This window comes from Spinacia oleracea, chromosome 5 (genome assembly GCF_020520425.1).
Source record: "Spinacia oleracea cultivar Varoflay chromosome 5, BTI_SOV_V1, whole genome shotgun sequence".
NCBI lineage: Eukaryota > Viridiplantae > Streptophyta > Magnoliopsida > Caryophyllales > Amaranthaceae > Spinacia > Spinacia oleracea.
In genome coordinates, this window is record NC_079491.1 from 76,472,884 (window position 1) to 76,492,975 (window position 20,092).

Genomic DNA, 20,092 nt, shown 5'->3' on the forward strand with positions numbered 1-20,092 from the left:
GGCCTGAAACTGGAACGGGGAGGAACTTCCTTTCGCTTTCGATCAGGACGAACTTTCACAGTCTTAATACTATAGGTACGAGGTCTGGCAGAATCAGGACCCTCACACTTAACACGAATACGAGGTATCAAAAGCTCAGCCGTCTCCCCATTTCGAGCCTCGGTCCTCACATCTTTGTAACACCCCGACAATTCTCTCTTTTCTAAAATAACCTTTTTATAAAACGTAGAGAATTATCAAGGCATTATCGCCCGTGTGAAAACGTAACGGCTTATTCAGAATTTTGCAGCGGAAAACATAAAACTAACTTTAGGTTTATAAATAATCGATTACAGGTTTAATCCCAAAAACCAATAAAAGAAAATAAGGAAATATAAATAGTACGACAAGTTTAAAGTCCGATTAAACAAACCCAAGTCAACTTATCAAAACAAAACTAAATACAAGCTCTCTATTCCCGATCCCAATGATGCAACATCTTCAAACCTGCAGATGGACAATGCTTATTGATCCTTAGAGACTGCTCACCAAAGATTGGGTCATCACAGGATCAATAAGGCATAGCCATGATCAACATGCACAAGCAAAAGCACGTAATCAGCAAAGCTGAGTACTACATACTAAATCAATAATAGTCCTAACATGATTCTATATTAAATGAACAATCCTAACATGATACTAAATAAAACATAAGCAAGGATAATCAAAATATATTGACTTGAAAACTATATTTGACTGAACTAGACCTTTGTATCATTAACATTATTTTAATTGAAATAGTCAATGGACTGAGTTGTCTACTAGAAACTTCTTCTTCTTCACTAAGGAAGACGAGGTACGGGCGCGACTCCGTAAACCCCAATGACCTGCGATATCGAGGGACTTTTTAAATAAAAATAGAACCGGTGATCAATCCGGCCCCAGAAAAAGCCATAGGCTACCCATGACCCCAACTCCTGATTGTCCGTCACTTTAGACGTGCACAGTCTAAAGCTATTGCTATTCATGTTCACTTTACATGACTTAACTTTTAATACTTGGTTATGACTCATCAAACATAAATATTATATTCAACAAGTAAACACAACTTCTTTTATCTTTGAATTAAGCAAGTGATCACAGAGATGTCACACAAGACTTATTCCAATTAATTCAACCTTTCCTTTAATACTGATCAACCCCTCTATATGGGTATAAGGTTTCAACTTACTAAACAAGGTCCTCGGCCCTTATAAAGTAGTGAAAAGCTAAAAGGGAACAATAAACAATCGATCTGAATCAATATATATAAATAATAATCTAATGTTCCCAACCAACATGTTCGCATCAATCATCCATACCAACATGCTATAATTCTCATAACGAAATATATATGCTTAACATGTCCATCCAACAATATTAAACATGCACTTTCAACATAACCTAGTTCATCAACAATTTCAACATAACCAAGTTCCTTAATCATTTCGACATAACGAAGTTCATGAATCATTTCAATATGGTTTCAACAAATCACACTCATTCCAAGCACACAGGTATGTACGTACCTTGTGTAAACAAACTGATAGGCCACTTTAACACTTTCAAAAGTCGCCTAGAGAGAATTCTCCGCCTAAAACAACCAACAAATAATCCCAATCAATTTCTAATCATTGGCAACCATCATAAAGCATTCTAATTGCATCCTAAACATATTTAGAACCTTCCCCAATATCGAAACCTAAACATTTGATTTCCTAGCATCATAATTATTGAACTAGTGATTGAAATTCATTGAAAACTCTTTGCAAACATCGTGCTTTAAACTTTCAGCAATATAACTAATTTCAAACTACTCCAAAACATAATTAACATTCTTAGAATCATAAGAATAATAGCTTTAATAATATATAATCGTTCTATTATGCTTTAAAGTCACACTTTACTACTTAAAGGCACTAATTTAACCAATATAATATAATCTGGAAATTAGTAACTTTATTATATAATTCGTATAATCTGAAATATATAATTTAAATCATAAAAACTATAACTTTAATTCAAGAAAACATAATTCGAATTAATAAAACATGATTAAACCCTAACTTATATTTTAATCAACCAAAACTGAAAATAATTAGTTTATAAATATCAACACCAAATCTGAAAATCATATTCAATCCATAAAGATTATAAATTTAATTCAAGAACATAATTAGAATTAATCAACATAATTAAAACATTTAATTAGCTTAGGGTTTAAGAAAATCAACCAAATCAAGAGGAGAAAGAGGGCAGCCGGGTCAGAGGCACGGCGACGTGGAGGCGGTTGCGGCGCGGCAGCAGATGTTGTCGTGGGAGGCAGTAGTGGTTGTTGGTCGAACAAAGACACTGCGATTAGGGGGGAGAGAGTGGAAACCGAATCCAAGGAGGAGGAGGGGGAGTTGCCGGCTTGGACAGACGCTGCAGGTGGGCGGCGCAGCGTGGAGGGGAACGACGAGTGTAGAAGGCGGTGCTCGGTGGTTGTGCGTGGCTGCGCACCAACAGAAACGAGTGAGGAGGAGAGCAATAAAACTAAGGAGAAGAAAGAAGGACGAAGCAAGAGAGGGAGAAGGGAGAAGGGGGATTACCGGCGGCTGGCGAGGGACGACGGTGGTCCGGCGTGGGTGGCTGGACGGCGGCGACAAGGAGAGCACTAAGGTGTGAGAGTTCACGTGAATTCTTGAAGAGGGTTTGAGGGTTTTTCTGCTTTTCTTTTCACGTGAAGGAGAGGAGAGGATTGAGAGTTTTACATGAATTTGGAATATGGGTAAGGGATGTGGGTTTACTTATTTTGGGCTTTGCTAACTTGGGCTAGGATTAGAATTACGTTTGGTATTTGAATTCAACACCGCTTAAGATTGTTTTCTAAATTCGACCGTGTTTTCGTAATTCAAATTCTTTTCAATATCGAATTCTTAAATTATTTTAATTTCATAAATCGTTGAAATATTTAAAACGTATAAAAATAAATATTCGTTAATTACATATTTATTTCTAAAATTCGTAAATTCTATTTGAATATAATTAACTATATGTTAAAATATATAAATAATGTTTCTAAATTTACGGGGGATTACAATCTACCCCTCTTAAAAGAAGTTTCGTCCCGAAACTTGGCAAGAAATTTCCCACATTTTCCCCAAAAGCTTTTATTTTATTCTTACTATAGAAGTACTTGTGCCACCTATGTGTACTCTTTTGCCAACTCAAAGTTGTTTGTGTTACTCATGAACACTTTTTCTTATGCGGAGAATCTATTTGCTTTGCATCAACTTGTAAAATTTGCTAAAATAAGCATAAAAATGCATAAAAATGCCATAAAATAGGTAAAAAGCGCGAATTTCTATCGCATTTTACCCCCTTAAAGAAAACGAGTTACGCCCTCGTAACTCACCTAAGGGAATAGCTAACTAAAATTCTCTTTCGACGAATTCTATCCTCAAAATTCCTATTTCACTAAAACTAATCACTTTAGACTTTTCACAACAGATGACAAAACAAAAGAACAAGTCACCACGAATTAAATAATGCTTAACTTGCGCGGAGTTAATAGAAAAGTACCAGAATCTATATCGGCAGATCGTTCATCCTCATTCTGATTCATCATGTACAACTTTCCTGGGGCCTTATTCGGGTTGTTGTGATCATTTGCAGGCTTATTATAGTTTTCTTGATTGTTTTGTGCCCCTCCAGGCTTTGAATTTTGACCTCCAGACTGGTTAAACCTCACTTGGTTTCCACCTCCATTACTATTTTGTTCCTTTCTGTGCTTAGTGAAGCACTCATACTCTCTATGCCCCCTTTTCTGACAATAGTTGCAGGTCACTAATTCTCCTTTGCAGTTCTTACCAGGGTGATTGTTACTGCACATTTTGCAATGATGCACTCTCTTAGATTGGTTCGAGTTGTTGTGGTGCCCCTGATTGTTTCCTCCTTGGAAATTTCCATTTCCATTCCCATTTCCGTTTCTATTCCTTTTAAAGTTTTCTTGGTTACCCCCAGCATTAAAATCTTTTCTCTTTTCCCCAATTACCACAGTTTTCTTGTCCTTTCTAGACTGCAGACCATAAATATGAGCAGCTCTCCCATACACTATGTCTAAGGATGTAAATGTTTCTCCACCTAATCCCAATTGAATTTCATCAGTCAGCCCTTGCTCAAACCTTTGAGCCTTTAGCTCCTCAGTAGCTACCACCTCAGGTGCAAACCTCGATAAAGCTATAAACTTGCTATAGTATTCAGCAATAGTCATATTCCCCATCCTAAGGTTGATGAACTCCTGCGCTTTCTGCTTTCTCATAAAAGGAGGATAAAACTTCCCCCTCAAGGCAACTATGAATGAATTCCAATTGAATCCCTCAACAGCACTTAGTCTATTTCCATTTTCCTTCCACCAAAGGTCGGCCTCATCTTTCAGATAAAGGACAGCTTGACTTACTCTCATACTCTCAGGGCAACTCACAGCCTCAAACAGTTTCTCAAACTCCCTAATCCAATTTTCTAAGAAGGTAGGGTCTGATTGCCCCTTGTAATACGGTGGCTTAACCTTAGAAAGTCTTTCAAACATTTCCCCTGCAGAGTCGGGGCGCTCAGTTCTCTCCTGGTTTAGCTTTTCCGCCAAGAGGCGAATTGCAGCAGCTAGATCATTGTTGTTGGCCATTCTAGAACGCGACCTGCAATTAGTATATTCTACTTTAGGTTTGAAACGTCACTTACGTTATCCCATACAATTTAATACTTGAATTGACCATAAAGATCGCCTCAACCAACAATGTTCACATAAATACACATCATTTATGAAGGCACGACAATCGTTTACAAAGGTGCAACAATCATCTACAAGATGCAATCATCATTGAGAAATAATCATACTCAATAATTCACGAAAGACGTTCTCATACTGCACATAAGGCATAACATTTTGAATCATATTGGTCATGAGGGTCTAGATTGGACCCCACTTCCTTTATGTACTCAAATCATTTAACATTATTGTGGCAATTAAATTGATCCACAATTCACATTGAGTATGCAAACAATTAATCCATGTCGTACTATCTAGAGGTTGGAGTATTATGGAATCCTCAAAATAGAATAAAGAAAAATTCCTTGGAAACTTTAACTTTTATTGCTAACTCCATAGAGGTTTATTACATCCTTGAAAATAATAAAGAACATTTCAAACTTCAATAAACTTAAACCTTAAACAGTTGTAGCTTTGCTACTTATTCTTTAAAACATAAAAGAGCTAATTAACTATTTATGACTTCAAAATATTTGTGGCCTTTTGCCTTTCCATTGCTCCTGAAACTTGCGGAGTGAAATTTAGATCTCAAGATCATCGAACTCTTCTTCAGGGTCTTCATCGGGGTCTTCCTCAGGGTTTGCATCTTCACCCATGTCTTCATCTTGATTAGGCTCACTTGCCATCTCCTGTTCACTTTCGAGCTCTGCATCCGAATCACTAGAGATCTCAATGGTTGGCTCATGAGCCGCTGGTTTAGGATACTCTGCCTCAACACCTACATTCTCATTCTCCACAGCTACATCATTTTCCTCTAGGTCATTATTTACACTAATTCCCATAGGTTCTTCTGTAACTGAATCCCCAACATGACTCCCTACGATTTTACCGTCTCTAAACCCACTTTCTGCCGCTTCAATAACGGTGGTCAGAATTTCTGAATCATATTTCCATCTACCATCCCAAGTTCCATACTTAGCCAAGTTTGGAGTTCCATTATCAGAATGCATGTCTTTAAACTTTTCCTTGAGTTCTAGGTATGGAAATTTGTTAGGTAAGCAATTAATGATAGTGGCTGCTATGATATCCTTTCTCATTAAGATAGGTTGCCCTTGAACCTTAGCATAATATTCACATCCAAACACAATTTTCTTCACATAAATATCTGGGGTTTCTATATCAAGTTTCTCGAAGGATCCTATATTGGTATACTTGGAAAGAAACATTTTATTCCTGAAATAAACAATTCAAGGTCTCACTAACGATTTTCCAGCCAAAACATAAACAAGGTTCAGTAATCGATAAGTTTGGTGGAATCAAACAATTCTTTATGCACTTGTAAATGTAACACTTAAACAATTAGCACATGCACATACATAACAATCAATTTCTAATGCTAGCGTTGACTAGCCACTAATGCACATATAATTCTATCTTATATGCCCTTCTTATACTACCCATCTCTCATAAGCTAAAGCATTGAAATAATTTAAATAACAAGGTAAAAGGACGCTAATATAAGAAAATTATAACATAGAATAATAACATAAATAAAAATATAAAATAAATAAAGTAAAATAAATTAAGGAAATGCGTAGCGAATAAATTAGAAAATAAAGTTATTAATTCGAAAAAGATTTATATTTCCTAATTAACGAATTCTAAATCTTGAAACAACTTTAAAAAAAAAAATTGAACTCCTTTTTTAAAAAAAATGTATTCATATTATTTTTATTTATTTGTTTGAATAATAAATAATAAAAAAAATAAAAATGTCCAAAGTATCACTTTAACTTGGAAAAATAATTTGATTTCGAACGTAAATAAGGAATATCGTATACTTTCAAACAAGGTAAAATGAAATCGGCCCCCCAAAAAAAAGTACCAATTTTTTTAACACTATAATACGTAGAATCTCGATTTTTAAGAAATTTATTTTAAATAACTAGATAGTTAGGCGCCTAAATTTTTTTTTTTAAAGTAAAACCTTAGCTTCTAGATACCACTTTGTAACACCCCGACAATTCTCTCTTTTCTAAAATAACCTTTTTATAAAACGTAGAGAATTATCAAGGCATTATCGCCCGTGTGAAAACGTAACGGCTTATTCAGAATTTTGCAGCGGAAAACATAAAACTAACTTTAGGTTTATAAATAATCGATTACAGGTTTAATCCCAAAAACCAATAAAAGAAAATAAGGAAATATAAATAGTACGACAAGTTTAAAGTCCGATTAAACAAACCCAAGTCAACTTATCAAAACAAAACTAAATACAAGCTCTCTATTCCCGATCCCAATGATGCAACATCTTCAAACCTGCAGATGGACAATGCTTATTGATCCTTAGAGACTGCTCACCAAAGATTGGGTCATCACAGGATCAATAAGGCTTAGCCATGATCAACATGCACAAGCAAAAGCACGTAATCAGCAAAGCTGAGTACTACATACTAAATCAATAATAGTCCTAACATGATTCTATATTAAATGAACAATCCTAACATGATACTAAATAAAACATAAGCAAGGATAATCAAAATATATTGACTTGAAAACTATATTTGACTGAACTAGACCTTTGTATCATTAACATTATTTTAATTGAAATAGTCAATGGACTGAGTTGTCTACTAGAAACTTCTTCTTCTTCACTAAGGAAGACGAGGTACGGGCGCGACTCCGTAAACCCCAATGACCTGCGATATCGAGGGACTTTTTAAATAAAAATAGAACCGGTGATCAATCCGGCCCCAGAAAAAGCCATAGGCTACCCATGACCCCAACTCCTGATTGTCCGTCACTTTAGACGTGCACATTCTAAAGCTATTGCTATTCATGTTCACTTTACATGACTTAACTTTTAATACTTGGTTATGACTCATCAAACATAAATATTATATTCAACAAGTAAACACAACTTCTTTTATCTTTGAATTAAGCAAGTGATCACAGAGATGTCACACAAGACTTATTCCAATTAATTCAACCTTTCCTTTAATACTGATCAACCCCTCTATATGGGTATAAGGTTTCAACTTACTAAACAAGGTCCTCGACCCTTATAAAGTAGTGAAAAGCTAAAAGGGAACAATAAACAATCGATCTGAATCAATATATATAAATAATAATCTAATGTTCCCAACCAACATGTTCGCATCAATCATCCATACCAACATGCTATAATTCTCATAACGAAATATATATGCTTAACATGTCCATCCAACAATATTAAACATGCACTTTCAACATAACCTAGTTCATCAACAATTTCAACATAACCAAGTTCCTTAATCATTTCGACATAACGAAGTTCATGAATCATTTCAATATGGTTTCAACAAATCACACTCATTCCAAGCACACAGGTATGTACGTACCTTGTGTAAACAAACTGATAGGCCACTTTAACACTTTCAAAAGTCGCCTAGAGAGAATTCTCCGCCTAAAACAACCAACAAATAATCCCAATCAATTTCTAATCATTGGCAACCATCATAAAGCATTCTAATTGCATCCTAAACATATTTAGAACCTTCCCCAATATCGAAACCTAAACATTTGATTTCCTAGCATCATAATTATTGAACTAGTGATTGAAATTCATTGAAAACTCTTTGCAAACATCGTGCTTTAAACTTTCAGCAATATAACTAATTTCAAACTACTCCAAAACATAATTAACATTCTTAGAATCATAAGAATAATAGCTTTAATAATATATAATCGTTCTATTATGCTTTAAAGTCACACTTTACTACTTAAAGGCACTAATTTAACCAATATAATATAATCTGGAAATTAGTAACTTTATTATATAATTCGTATAATCTTAAATATATAATTTAAATCATAAAAACTATAACTTTAATTCAAGAAAACATAATTCGAATTAATAAAACATGATTAAACCCTAACTTATATTTTAATCAACCAAAACTGAAAATAATTAGTTTATAAATATCAACACCAAATCTGAAAATCATATTCAATCCATAAAGATTATAAATTTAATTCAAGAACATAATTAGAATTAATCAACATAATTAAAACATTTAATTAGCTTAGGGTTTAAGAAAATCAACCAAATCAAGAGGAGAAAGAGGGCAGCCGGGTCAGAGGCACGGCGACGTGGAGGCGGTTGCGGCGCGGCAGCAGATGTTGTCGTGGGAGGCAGTAGTGGTTGTTGGTCGAACAAAGACACTGCGATTAGGGGGGAGAGAGTGGAAACCGAATCCAAGGAGGAGGAGGGGGAGTTGCTGGCTTGGACAGACGCTGCAGGTGGGCGGCGCAGCGTGGAGGGGAACGACGAGTGTAGAAGGCGGTGCTCGGTGGTTGTGCGTGGCTGCGCACCAACAGAAACGAGTGAGGAGGAGAGCAATAAAACTAAGGAGAAGAAAGAAGGACGAAGCAAGAGAGGGAGAAGGGAGAAGGGGGATTACCGGCGGCTGGCGAGGGACGACGGTGGTCCGGCGTGGGTGGCTGGACGGCGGCGACAAGGAGAGCACTAAGGTGTGAGAGTTCACGTGAATTCTTGAAGAGGGTTTGAGGGTTTTTCTGCTTTTCTTTTCACGTGAAGGAGAGGAGAGGATTGAGAGTTTTACATGAATTTGGAATATGGGTAAGGGATGTGGGTTTACTTATTTTGGGCTTTGCTAACTTGGGCTAGGATTAGAATTACGTTTGGTATTTGAATTCAACACCGCTTAAGATTGTTTTCTAAATTCGACCGTGTTTTCGTAATTCAAATTCTTTTCAATATCGAATTCTTAAATTATTTTAATTTCATAAATCGTTGAAATATTTAAAACGTATAAAAATAAATATTCGTTAATTACATATTTATTTCTAAAATTCGTAAATTCTATTTGAATATAATTAACTATATGTTAAAATATATAAATAATGTTTCTAAATTTACGGGGGATTACAATCTACCCCTCTTAAAAGAAGTTTCGTCCCGAAACTTGGCAAGAAATTTCCCACATTTTCCCCAAAAGCTTTTATTTTATTCTTACTATAGAAGTACTTGTGCCACCTATGTGTACTCTTTTGCCAACTCAAAGTTGTTTGTGTTACTCATGAACACTTTTTCTTATGCGGAGAATCTATTTGCTTTGCATCAACTTGTAAAATTTGCTAAAATAAGCATAAAAATGCATAAAAATGCCATAAAATAGGTAAAAAGCGCGAATTTCTATCGCATTTTACCCCCTTAAAGAAAACGAGTTACGCCCTCGTAACTCACCTAAGGGAATAGCTAACTAAAATTCTCTTTCGACGAATTCTATCCTCAAAATTCCTATTTCACTAAAACTAATCACTTTAGACTTTTCACAACAGATGACAAAACAAAAGAACAAGTCACCACGAATTAAATAATGCTTAACTTGCGCGGAGTTAATAGAAAAGTACCAGAATCTATATCGGCAGATCGTTCATCCTCATTCTGATTCATCATGTACAACTTTCCTGGGGCCTTATTCGGGTTGTTGTGATCATTTGCAGGCTTATTATAGTTTTCTTGATTGTTTTGTGCCCCTCCAGGCTTTGAATTTTGACCTCCAGACTGGTTAAACCTCACTTGGTTTCCACCTCCATTACTATTTTGTTCCTTTCTGTGCTTAGTGAAGCACTCATACTCTCTATGCCCCCTTTTCTGACAATAGTTGCAGGTCACTAATTCTCCTTTGCAGTTCTTACCAGGGTGATTGTTACTGCACATTTTGCAATGATGCACTCTCTTAGATTGGTTCGAGTTGTTGTGGTGCCCCTGATTGTTTCCTCCTTGGAAATTTCCATTTCCATTCCCATTTCCGTTTCTATTCCTTTTAAAGTTTTCTTGGTTACCCCCAGCATTAAAATCTTTTCTCTTTTCCCCAATTACCACAGTTTTCTTGTCCTTTCTAGACTGCAGACCATAAATATGAGCAGCTCTCCCATACACTATGTCTAAGGATGTAAATGTTTCTCCACCTAATCCCAATTGAATTTCATCAGTCAGCCCTTGCTCAAACCTTTGAGCCTTTAGCTCCTCAGTAGCTACCACCTCAGGTGCAAACCTCGATAAAGCTATAAACTTGCTATAGTATTCAGCAATAGTCATATTCCCCATCCTAAGGTTGATGAACTCCTGCGCTTTCTGCTTTCTCATAAAAGGAGGATAAAACTTCCCCCTCAAGGCAACTATGAATGAATTCCAATTGAATCCCTCAACAGCACTTAGTCTATTTCCATTTTCCTTCCACCAAAGGTCGGCCTCATCTTTCAGATAAAGGACAGCTTGACTTACTCTCATACTCTCAGGGCAACTCACAGCCTCAAACAGTTTCTCAAACTCCCTAATCCAATTTTCTAAGAAGGTAGGGTCTGATTGCCCCTTGTAATACGGTGGCTTAACCTTAGAAAGTCTTTCAAACATTTCCCCTGCAGAGTCGGGGCGCTCAGTTCTCTCCTGGTTTAGCTTTTCCGCCAAGAGGCGAATTGCAGCAGCTAGATCATTGTTGTTGGCCATTCTAGAACGCGACCTGCAATTAGTATATTCTACTTTAGGTTTGAAACGTCACTTACGTTATCCCATACAATTTAATACTTGAATTGACCATAAAGATCGCCTCAACCAACAATGTTCACATAAATACACATCATTTATGAAGGCACGACAATCGTTTACAAAGGTGCAACAATCATCTACAAGATGCAATCATCATTGAGAAATAATCATACTCAATAATTCACGAAAGACGTTCTCATACTGCACATAAGGCATAACATTTTGAATCATATTGGTCATGAGGGTCTAGATTGGACCCCACTTCCTTTATGTACTCAAATCATTTAACATTATTGTGGCAATTAAATTGATCCACAATTCACATTGAGTATGCAAACAATTAATCCATGTCGTACTATCTAGAGGTTGGAGTATTATGGAATCCTCAAAATAGAATAAAGAAAAATTCCTTGGAAACTTTAACTTTTATTGCTAACTCCATAGAGGTTTATTACATCCTTGAAAATAATAAAGAACATTTCAAACTTCAATAAACTTAAACCTTAAACAGTTGTAGCTTTGCTACTTATTCTTTAAAACATAAAAGAGCTAATTAACTATTTATGACTTCAAAATATTTGTGGCCTTTTGCCTTTCCATTGCTCCTGAAACTTGCGGAGTGAAATTTAGATCTCAAGATCATCGAACTCTTCTTCAGGGTCTTCATCGGGGTCTTCCTCAGGGTTTGCATCTTCACCCATGTCTTCATCTTGATTAGGCTCACTTGCCATCTCCTGTTCACTTTCGAGCTCTGCATCCGAATCACTAGAGATCTCAATGGTTGGCTCATGAGCCGCTGGTTTAGGATACTCTGCCTCAACACCTACATTCTCATTCTCCACAGCTACATCATTTTCCTCTAGGTCATTATTTACACTAATTCCCATAGGTTCTTCTGTAACTGAATCCCCAACATGACTCCCTACGATTTTACCGTCTCTAAACCCACTTTCTGCCGCTTCAATAACGGTGGTCAGAATTTCTGAATCATATTTCCATCTACCATCCCAAGTTCCATACTTAGCCAAGTTTGGAGTTCCATTATCAGAATGCATGTCTTTAAACTTTTCCTTGAGTTCTAGGTATGGAAATTTGTTAGGTAAGCAATTAATGATAGTGGCTGCTATGATATCCTTTCTCATTAAGATAGGTTGCCCTTGAACCTTAGCATAATATTCACATCCAAACACAATTTTCTTCACATAAATATCTGGGGTTTCTATATCAAGTTTCTCGAAGGATCCTATATTGGTATACTTGGAAAGAAACATTTTATTCCTGAAATAAACAATTCAAGGTCTCACTAACGATTTTCCAGCCAAAACATAAACAAGGTTCAGTAATCGATAAGTTTGGTGGAATCAAACAATTCTTTATGCACTTGTAAATGTAACACTTAAACAATTAGCACATGCACATACATAACAATCAATTTCTAATGCTAGCGTTGACTAGCCACTAATGCACATATAATTCTATCTTATATGCCCTTCTTATACTACCCATCTCTCATAAGCTAAAGCATTGAAATAATTTAAATAACAAGGTAAAAGGACGCTAATATAAGAAAATTATAACATAGAATAATAACATAAATAAAAATATAAAAAATAAATAAAGTAAAATAAATTAAGGAAATGCGTAGCGAATAAATTAGAAAATAAAGTTATTAATTCGAAAAAGATTTATATTTCCTAATTAACGAATTCTAAATCTTGAAACAACTTTAAAAAAAAAAATTGAACTCCTTTTTTAAAAAAAATGTATTCATATTATTTTTATTTATTTGTTTGAATAATAAATAATAAAAAAAATAAAAATGTCCAAAGTATCACTTTAACTTGGAAAAATAATTTGATTTCGAACGTAAATAAGGAATATCGTATACTTTCAAACAAGGTAAAATGAAATCGGCCCCCCAAAAAAAAGTACCAATTTTTTTAACACTATAATACGTAGAATCTCGATTTTTAAGAAATTTATTTTAAATAACTAGATAGTTAGGCGCCTAAATTTTTTTTTTTAAAGTAAAACCTTAGCTTCTAGATACCACTTTGTAACACCCCGACAATTCTCTCTTTTCTAAAATAACCTTTTTATAAAACGTAGAGAATTATCAAGGCATTATCGCCCGTGTGAAAACGTAACGGCTTATTCAGAATTTTGCAGCGGAAAACATAAAACTAACTTTAGGTTTATAAATAATCGATTACAGGTTTAATCCCAAAAACCAATAAAAGAAAATAAGGAAATATAAATAGTACGACAAGTTTAAAGTCCGATTAAACAAACCCAAGTCAACTTATCAAAACAAAACTAAATACAAGCTCTCTATTCCCGATCCCAATGATGCAACATCTTCAAACCTGCAGATGGACAATGCTTATTGATCCTTAGAGACTGCTCACCAAAGATTGGGTCATCACAGGATCAATAAGGCTTAGCCATGATCAACATGCACAAGCAAAAGCACGTAATCAGCAAAGCTGAGTACTACATACTAAATCAATAATAGTCCTAACATGATTCTATATTAAATGAACAATCCTAACATGATACTAAATAAAACATAAGCAAGGATAATCAAAATATATTGACTTGAAAACTATATTTGACTGAACTAGACCTTTGTATCATTAACATTATTTTAATTGAAATAGTCAATGGACTGAGTTGTCTACTAGAAACTTCTTCTTCTTCACTAAGGAAGACGAGGTACGGGCGCGACTCCGTAAACCCCAATGACCTGCGATATCGAGGGACTTTTTAAATAAAAATAGAACCGGTGATCAATCCGGCCCCAGAAAAAGCCATAGGCTACCCATGACCCCAACTCCTGATTGTCCGTCACTTTAGACGTGCACATTCTAAAGCTATTGCTATTCATGTTCACTTTACATGACTTAACTTTTAATACTTGGTTATGACTCATCAAACATAAATATTATATTCAACAAGTAAACACAACTTCTTTTATCTTTGAATTAAGCAAGTGATCACAGAGATGTCACACAAGACTTATTCCAATTAATTCAACCTTTCCTTTAATACTGATCAACCCCTCTATATGGGTATAAGGTTTCAACTTACTAAACAAGGTCCTCGACCCTTATAAAGTAGTGAAAAGCTAAAAGGGAACAATAAACAATCGATCTGAATCAATATATATAAATAATAATCTAATGTTCCCAACCAACATGTTCGCATCAATCATCCATACCAACATGCTATAATTCTCATAACGAAATATATATGCTTAACATGTCCATCCAACAATATTAAACATGCACTTTCAACATAACCTAGTTCATCAACAATTTCAACATAACCAAGTTCCTTAATCATTTCGACATAACGAAGTTCATGAATCATTTCAATATGGTTTCAACAAATCACACTCATTCCAAGCACACAGGTATGTACGTACCTTGTGTAAACAAACTGATAGGCCACTTTAACACTTTCAAAAGTCGCCTAGAGAGAATTCTCCGCCTAAAACAACCAACAAATAATCCCAATCAATTTCTAATCATTGGCAACCATCATAAAGCATTCTAATTGCATCCTAAACATATTTAGAACCTTCCCCAATATCGAAACCTAAACATTTGATTTCCTAGCATCATAATTATTGAACTAGTGATTGAAATTCATTGAAAACTCTTTGCAAACATCGTGCTTTAAACTTTCAGCAATATAACTAATTTCAAACTACTCCAAAACATAATTAACATTCTTAGAATCATAAGAATAATAGCTTTAATAATATATAATCGTTCTATTATGCTTTAAAGTCACACTTTACTACTTAAAGGCACTAATTTAACCAATATAATATAATCTGGAAATTAGTAACTTTATTATATAATTCGTATAATCTTAAATATATAATTTAAATCATAAAAACTATAACTTTAATTCAAGAAAACATAATTCGAATTAATAAAACATGATTAAACCCTAACTTATATTTTAATCAACCAAAACTGAAAATAATTAGTTTATAAATATCAACACCAAATCTGAAAATCATATTCAATCCATAAAGATTATAAATTTAATTCAAGAACATAATTAGAATTAATCAACATAATTAAAACATTTAATTAGCTTAGGGTTTAAGAAAATCAACCAAATCAAGAGGAGAAAGAGGGCAGCCGGGTCAGAGGCACGGCGACGTGGAGGCGGTTGCGGCGCGGCAGCAGATGTTGTCGTGGGAGGCAGTAGTGGTTGTTGGTCGAACAAAGACACTGCGATTAGGGGGGAGAGAGTGGAAACCGAATCCAAGGAGGAGGAGGGGGAGTTGCTGGCTTGGACAGACGCTGCAGGTGGGCGGCGCAGCGTGGAGGGGAACGACGAGTGTAGAAGGCGGTGCTCGGTGGTTGTGCGTGGCTGCGCACCAACAGAAACGAGTGAGGAGGAGAGCAATAAAACTAAGGAGAAGAAAGAAGGACGAAGCAAGAGAGGGAGAAGGGAGAAGGGGGATTACCGGCGGCTGGCGAGGGACGACGGTGGTCCGGCGTGGGTGGCTGGACGGCGGCGACAAGGAGAGCACTAAGGTGTGAGAGTTCACGTGAATTCTTGAAGAGGGTTTGAGGGTTTTTCTGCTTTTCTTTTCACGTGAAGGAGAGGAGAGGATTGAGAGTTTTACATGAATTTGGAATATGGGTAAGGGATGTGGGTTTACTTATTTTGGGCTTTGCTAACTTGGGCTAGGATTAGAATTACGTTTGGTATTTGAATTCAACACCGCTTAAGATTGTTTTCTAAATTCGACCGTGTTTTCGTAATTCAAATTCTTTTCAATATCGAATTCTTAAATTATTTTAATTTCATAAATCGTTGAAATATTTAAAACGTATAAAAATAAATATTCGTTAATTACATATTTATTTCTAAAATTCGTAAATTCTATTTGAATATAATTAACTATATGTTAAAATATATAAATAATGTTTCTAAATTTACGGGGGATTACAATCTACCCCTCTTAAAAGAAGTTTCGTCCCGAAACTTGGCAAGAAATTTCCCACATTTTCCCCAAAAGCTTTTATTTTATTCTTACTATAGAAGTACTTGTGCCACCTATGTGTACTCTTTTGCCAACTCAAAGTTGTTTGTGTTACTCATGAACACTTTTTCTTATGCGGAGAATCTATTTGCTTTGCATCAACTTGTAAAATTTGCTAAAATAAGCATAAAAATGCATAAAAATGCCATAAAATAGGTAAAAAGCGCGAATTTCTATCGCATTTTACCCCCTTAAAGAAAACGAGTTACGCCCTCGTAACTCACCTAAGGGAATAGCTAACTAAAATTCTCTTTCGACGAATTCTATCCTCAAAATTCCTATTTCACTAAAACTAATCACTTTAGACTTTTCACAACAGATGACAAAACAAAAGAACAAGTCACCACGAATTAAATAATGCTTAACTTGCGCGGAGTTAATAGAAAAGTACCAGAATCTATATCGGCAGATCGTTCATCCTCATTCTGATTCATCATGTACAACTTTCCTGGGGCCTTATTCGGGTTGTTGTGATCATTTGCAGGCTTATTATAGTTTTCTTGATTGTTTTGTGCCCCTCCAGGCTTTGAATTTTGACCTCCAGACTGGTTAAACCTCACTTGGTTTCCACCTCCATTACTATTTTGTTCCTTTCTGTGCTTAGTGAAGCACTCATACTCTCTATGCCCCCTTTTCTGACAATAGTTGCAGGTCACTAATTCTCCTTTGCAGTTCTTACCAGGGTGATTGTTACTGCACATTTTGCAATGATGCACTCTCTTAGATTGGTTCGAGTTGTTGTGGTGCCCCTGATTGTTTCCTCCTTGGAAATTTCCATTTCCATTCCCATTTCCGTTTCTATTCCTTTTAAAGTTTTCTTGGTTACCCCCAGCATTAAAATCTTTTCTCTTTTCCCCAATTACCACAGTTTTCTTGTCCTTTCTAGACTGCAGACCATAAATATGAGCAGCTCTCCCATACACTATGTCTAAGGATGTAAATGTTTCTCCACCTAATCCCAATTGAATTTCATCAGTCAGCCCTTGCTCAAACCTTTGAGCCTTTAGCTCCTCAGTAGCTACCACCTCAGGTGCAAACCTCGATAAAGCTATAAACTTGCTATAGTATTCAGCAATAGTCATATTCCCCATCCTAAGGTTGATGAACTCCTGCGCTTTCTGCTTTCTCATAAAAGGAGGATAAAACTTCCCCCTCAAGGCAACTATGAATGAATTCCAATTGAATCCCTCAACAGCACTTAGTCTATTTCCATTTTCCTTCCACCAAAGGTCGGCCTCATCTTTCAGATAAAGGACAGCTTGACTTACTCTCATACTCTCAGGGCAACTCACAGCCTCAAACAGTTTCTCAAACTCCCTAATCCAATTTTCTAAGAAGGTAGGGTCTGATTGCCCCTTGTAATACGGTGGCTTAACCTTAGAAAGTCTTTCAAACATTTCCCCTGCAGAGTCGGGGCGCTCAGTTCTCTCCTGGTTTAGCTTTTCCGCCAAGAGGCGAATTGCAGCAGCTAGATCATTGTTGTTGGCCATTCTAGAACGCGACCTGCAATTAGTATATTCTACTTTAGGTTTGAAACGTCACTTACGTTATCCCATACAATTTAATACTTGAATTGACCATAAAGATCGCCTCAACCAACAATGTTCACATAAATACACATCATTTATGAAGGCACGACAATCGTTTACAAAGGTGCAACAATCATCTACAAGATGCAATCATCATTGAGAAATAATCATACTCAATAATTCACGAAAGACGTTCTCATACTGCACATAAGGCATAACATTTTGAATCATATTGGTCATGAGGGTCTAGATTGGACCCCACTTCCTTTATGTACTCAAATCATTTAACATTATTGTGGCAATTAAATTGATCCACAATTCACATTGAGTATGCAAACAATTAATCCATGTCGTACTATCTAGAGGTTGGAGTATTATGGAATCCTCAAAATAGAATAAAGAAAAATTCCTTGGAAACTTTAACTTTTATTGCTAACTCCATAGAGGTTTATTACATCCTTGAAAATAATAAAGAACATTTCAAACTTCAATAAACTTAAACCTTAAACAGTTGTAGCTTTGCTACTTATTCTTTAAAACATAAAAGAGCTAATTAACTATTTATGACTTCAAAATATTTGTGGCCTTTTGCCTTTCCATTGCTCCTGAAACTTGCGGAGTGAAATTTAGATCTCAAGATCATCGAACTCTTCTTCAGGGTCTTCATCGGGGTCTTCCTCAGGGTTTGCATCTTCACCCATGTCTTCATCTTGATTAGGCTCACTTGCCATCTCCTGTTCACTTTCGAGCTCTGCATCCGAATCACTAGAGATCTCAATGGTTGGCTCATGAGCCGCTGGTTTAGGATACTCTGCCTCAACACCTACATTCTCATTCTCCACAGCTACATCATTTTCCTCTAGGTCATTATTTACACTAATTCCCATAGGTTCTTCTGTAACTGAATCCCCAACATGACTCCCTACGATTTTACCGTCTCTAAACCCACTTTCTGCCGCTTCAATAACGGTGGTCAGAATTTCTGAATCATATTTCCATCTACCATCCCAAGTTCCATACTTAGCCAAGTTTGGAGTTCCATTATCAGAATGCATGTCTTTAAACTTTTCCTTGAGTTCTAGGTATGGAAATTTGTTAGGTAAGCAATTAATGATAGTGGCTGCTATGATATCCTTTCTCATTAAGATAGGTTGCCCTTGAACCTTAGCATAATATTCACATCCAAACACAATTTTCTTCACATAAATATCTGGGGTTTCTATATCAAGTTTCTCGAAGGATCCTATATTGGTATACTTGGAAAGAAACATTTTATTCCTGAAATAAACAATTCAAGGTCTCACTAACGATTTTCCAGCCAAAACATAAACAAGGTTCAGTAATCGATAAGTTTGGTGGAATCAAACAATTCTTTATGCACTTGTAAATGTAACACTTAAACAATTAGCACATGCACATACATAACAATCAATTTCTAATGCTAGCGTTGACTAGCCACTAATGCACATATAATTCTATCTTATATGCCCTTCTTATACTACCCATCTCTCATAAGCTAAAGCATTGAAATAATTTAAATAACAAGGTAAAAGGACGCTAATATAAGAAAATTATAACATAGAATAATAACATAAATAAAAATATAAAATAAATAAAGTAAAATAAATTAAGGAAATGCGTAGCGAATAAATTAGAAAATAAAGTTATTAATTCGAAAAAGATTTATATTTCCTAATTAACGAATTCTAAATCTTGAAACAACTTTAAAAAAAAAAATTGAACTCCTTTTTTAAAAAAAATGTATTCATATTATTTTTATTTATTTGTTTGAATAATAAATAATAAAAAAAATAAAAATGTCCAAAGTATCACTTTAACTTGGAAAAATAATTTGATTTCGAACGTAAATAAGGAATATCGTATACTTTCAAACAAGGTAAAATGAAATCGGCCCCCCAAAAAAAAGTACCAATTTTTTTAACACTATAATACGTAGAATCTCGATTTTTAAGAAATTTATTTTAAATAACTAGATAGTTAGGCGCCTAAATTTTTTTTTTTAAAGTAAAACCTTAGCTTCTAGATACCACTTTGTAACACCCCGACAATTCTCTCTTTTCTAAAATAACCTTTTTATAAAACGTAGAGAATTATCAAGGCATTATCGCCCGTGTGAAAACGTAACGGCTTATTCAGAATTTTGCAGCGGAAAA

At 35.3% G+C, this 20,092-nt stretch overlaps 3 long non-coding RNA genes across 3 annotated transcripts; all 3 read right to left on the bottom strand.

The window, feature by feature from the left end:
* Positions 1–296: 296 nt before the first annotated feature.
* On the bottom strand, positions 297–1,694 carry LOC130461914 (uncharacterized). Its single transcript, XR_008921930.1, has 2 exons — positions 1,548–1,694; positions 297–520 (listed from the first exon to the last, which is right to left on the bottom strand). It is a non-coding gene; the product is annotated as an uncharacterized lncRNA (long non-coding RNA).
* A 5,200-nt stretch (positions 1,695–6,894) lies between these two features.
* LOC130462071 (uncharacterized) lies at positions 6,895–8,292 on the bottom strand. The gene is made up of 2 exons (XR_008922203.1): positions 8,146–8,292; positions 6,895–7,118 (listed from the first exon to the last, which is right to left on the bottom strand). It is a non-coding gene; the product is annotated as an uncharacterized lncRNA (long non-coding RNA).
* A 5,202-nt stretch (positions 8,293–13,494) lies between these two features.
* Positions 13,495–14,892, bottom strand: LOC130462068 (uncharacterized). Its single transcript, XR_008922200.1, has 2 exons — positions 14,746–14,892; positions 13,495–13,718 (listed from the first exon to the last, which is right to left on the bottom strand). It is a non-coding gene; the product is annotated as an uncharacterized lncRNA (long non-coding RNA).
* Positions 14,893–20,092: the final 5,200 nt, after the last annotated feature.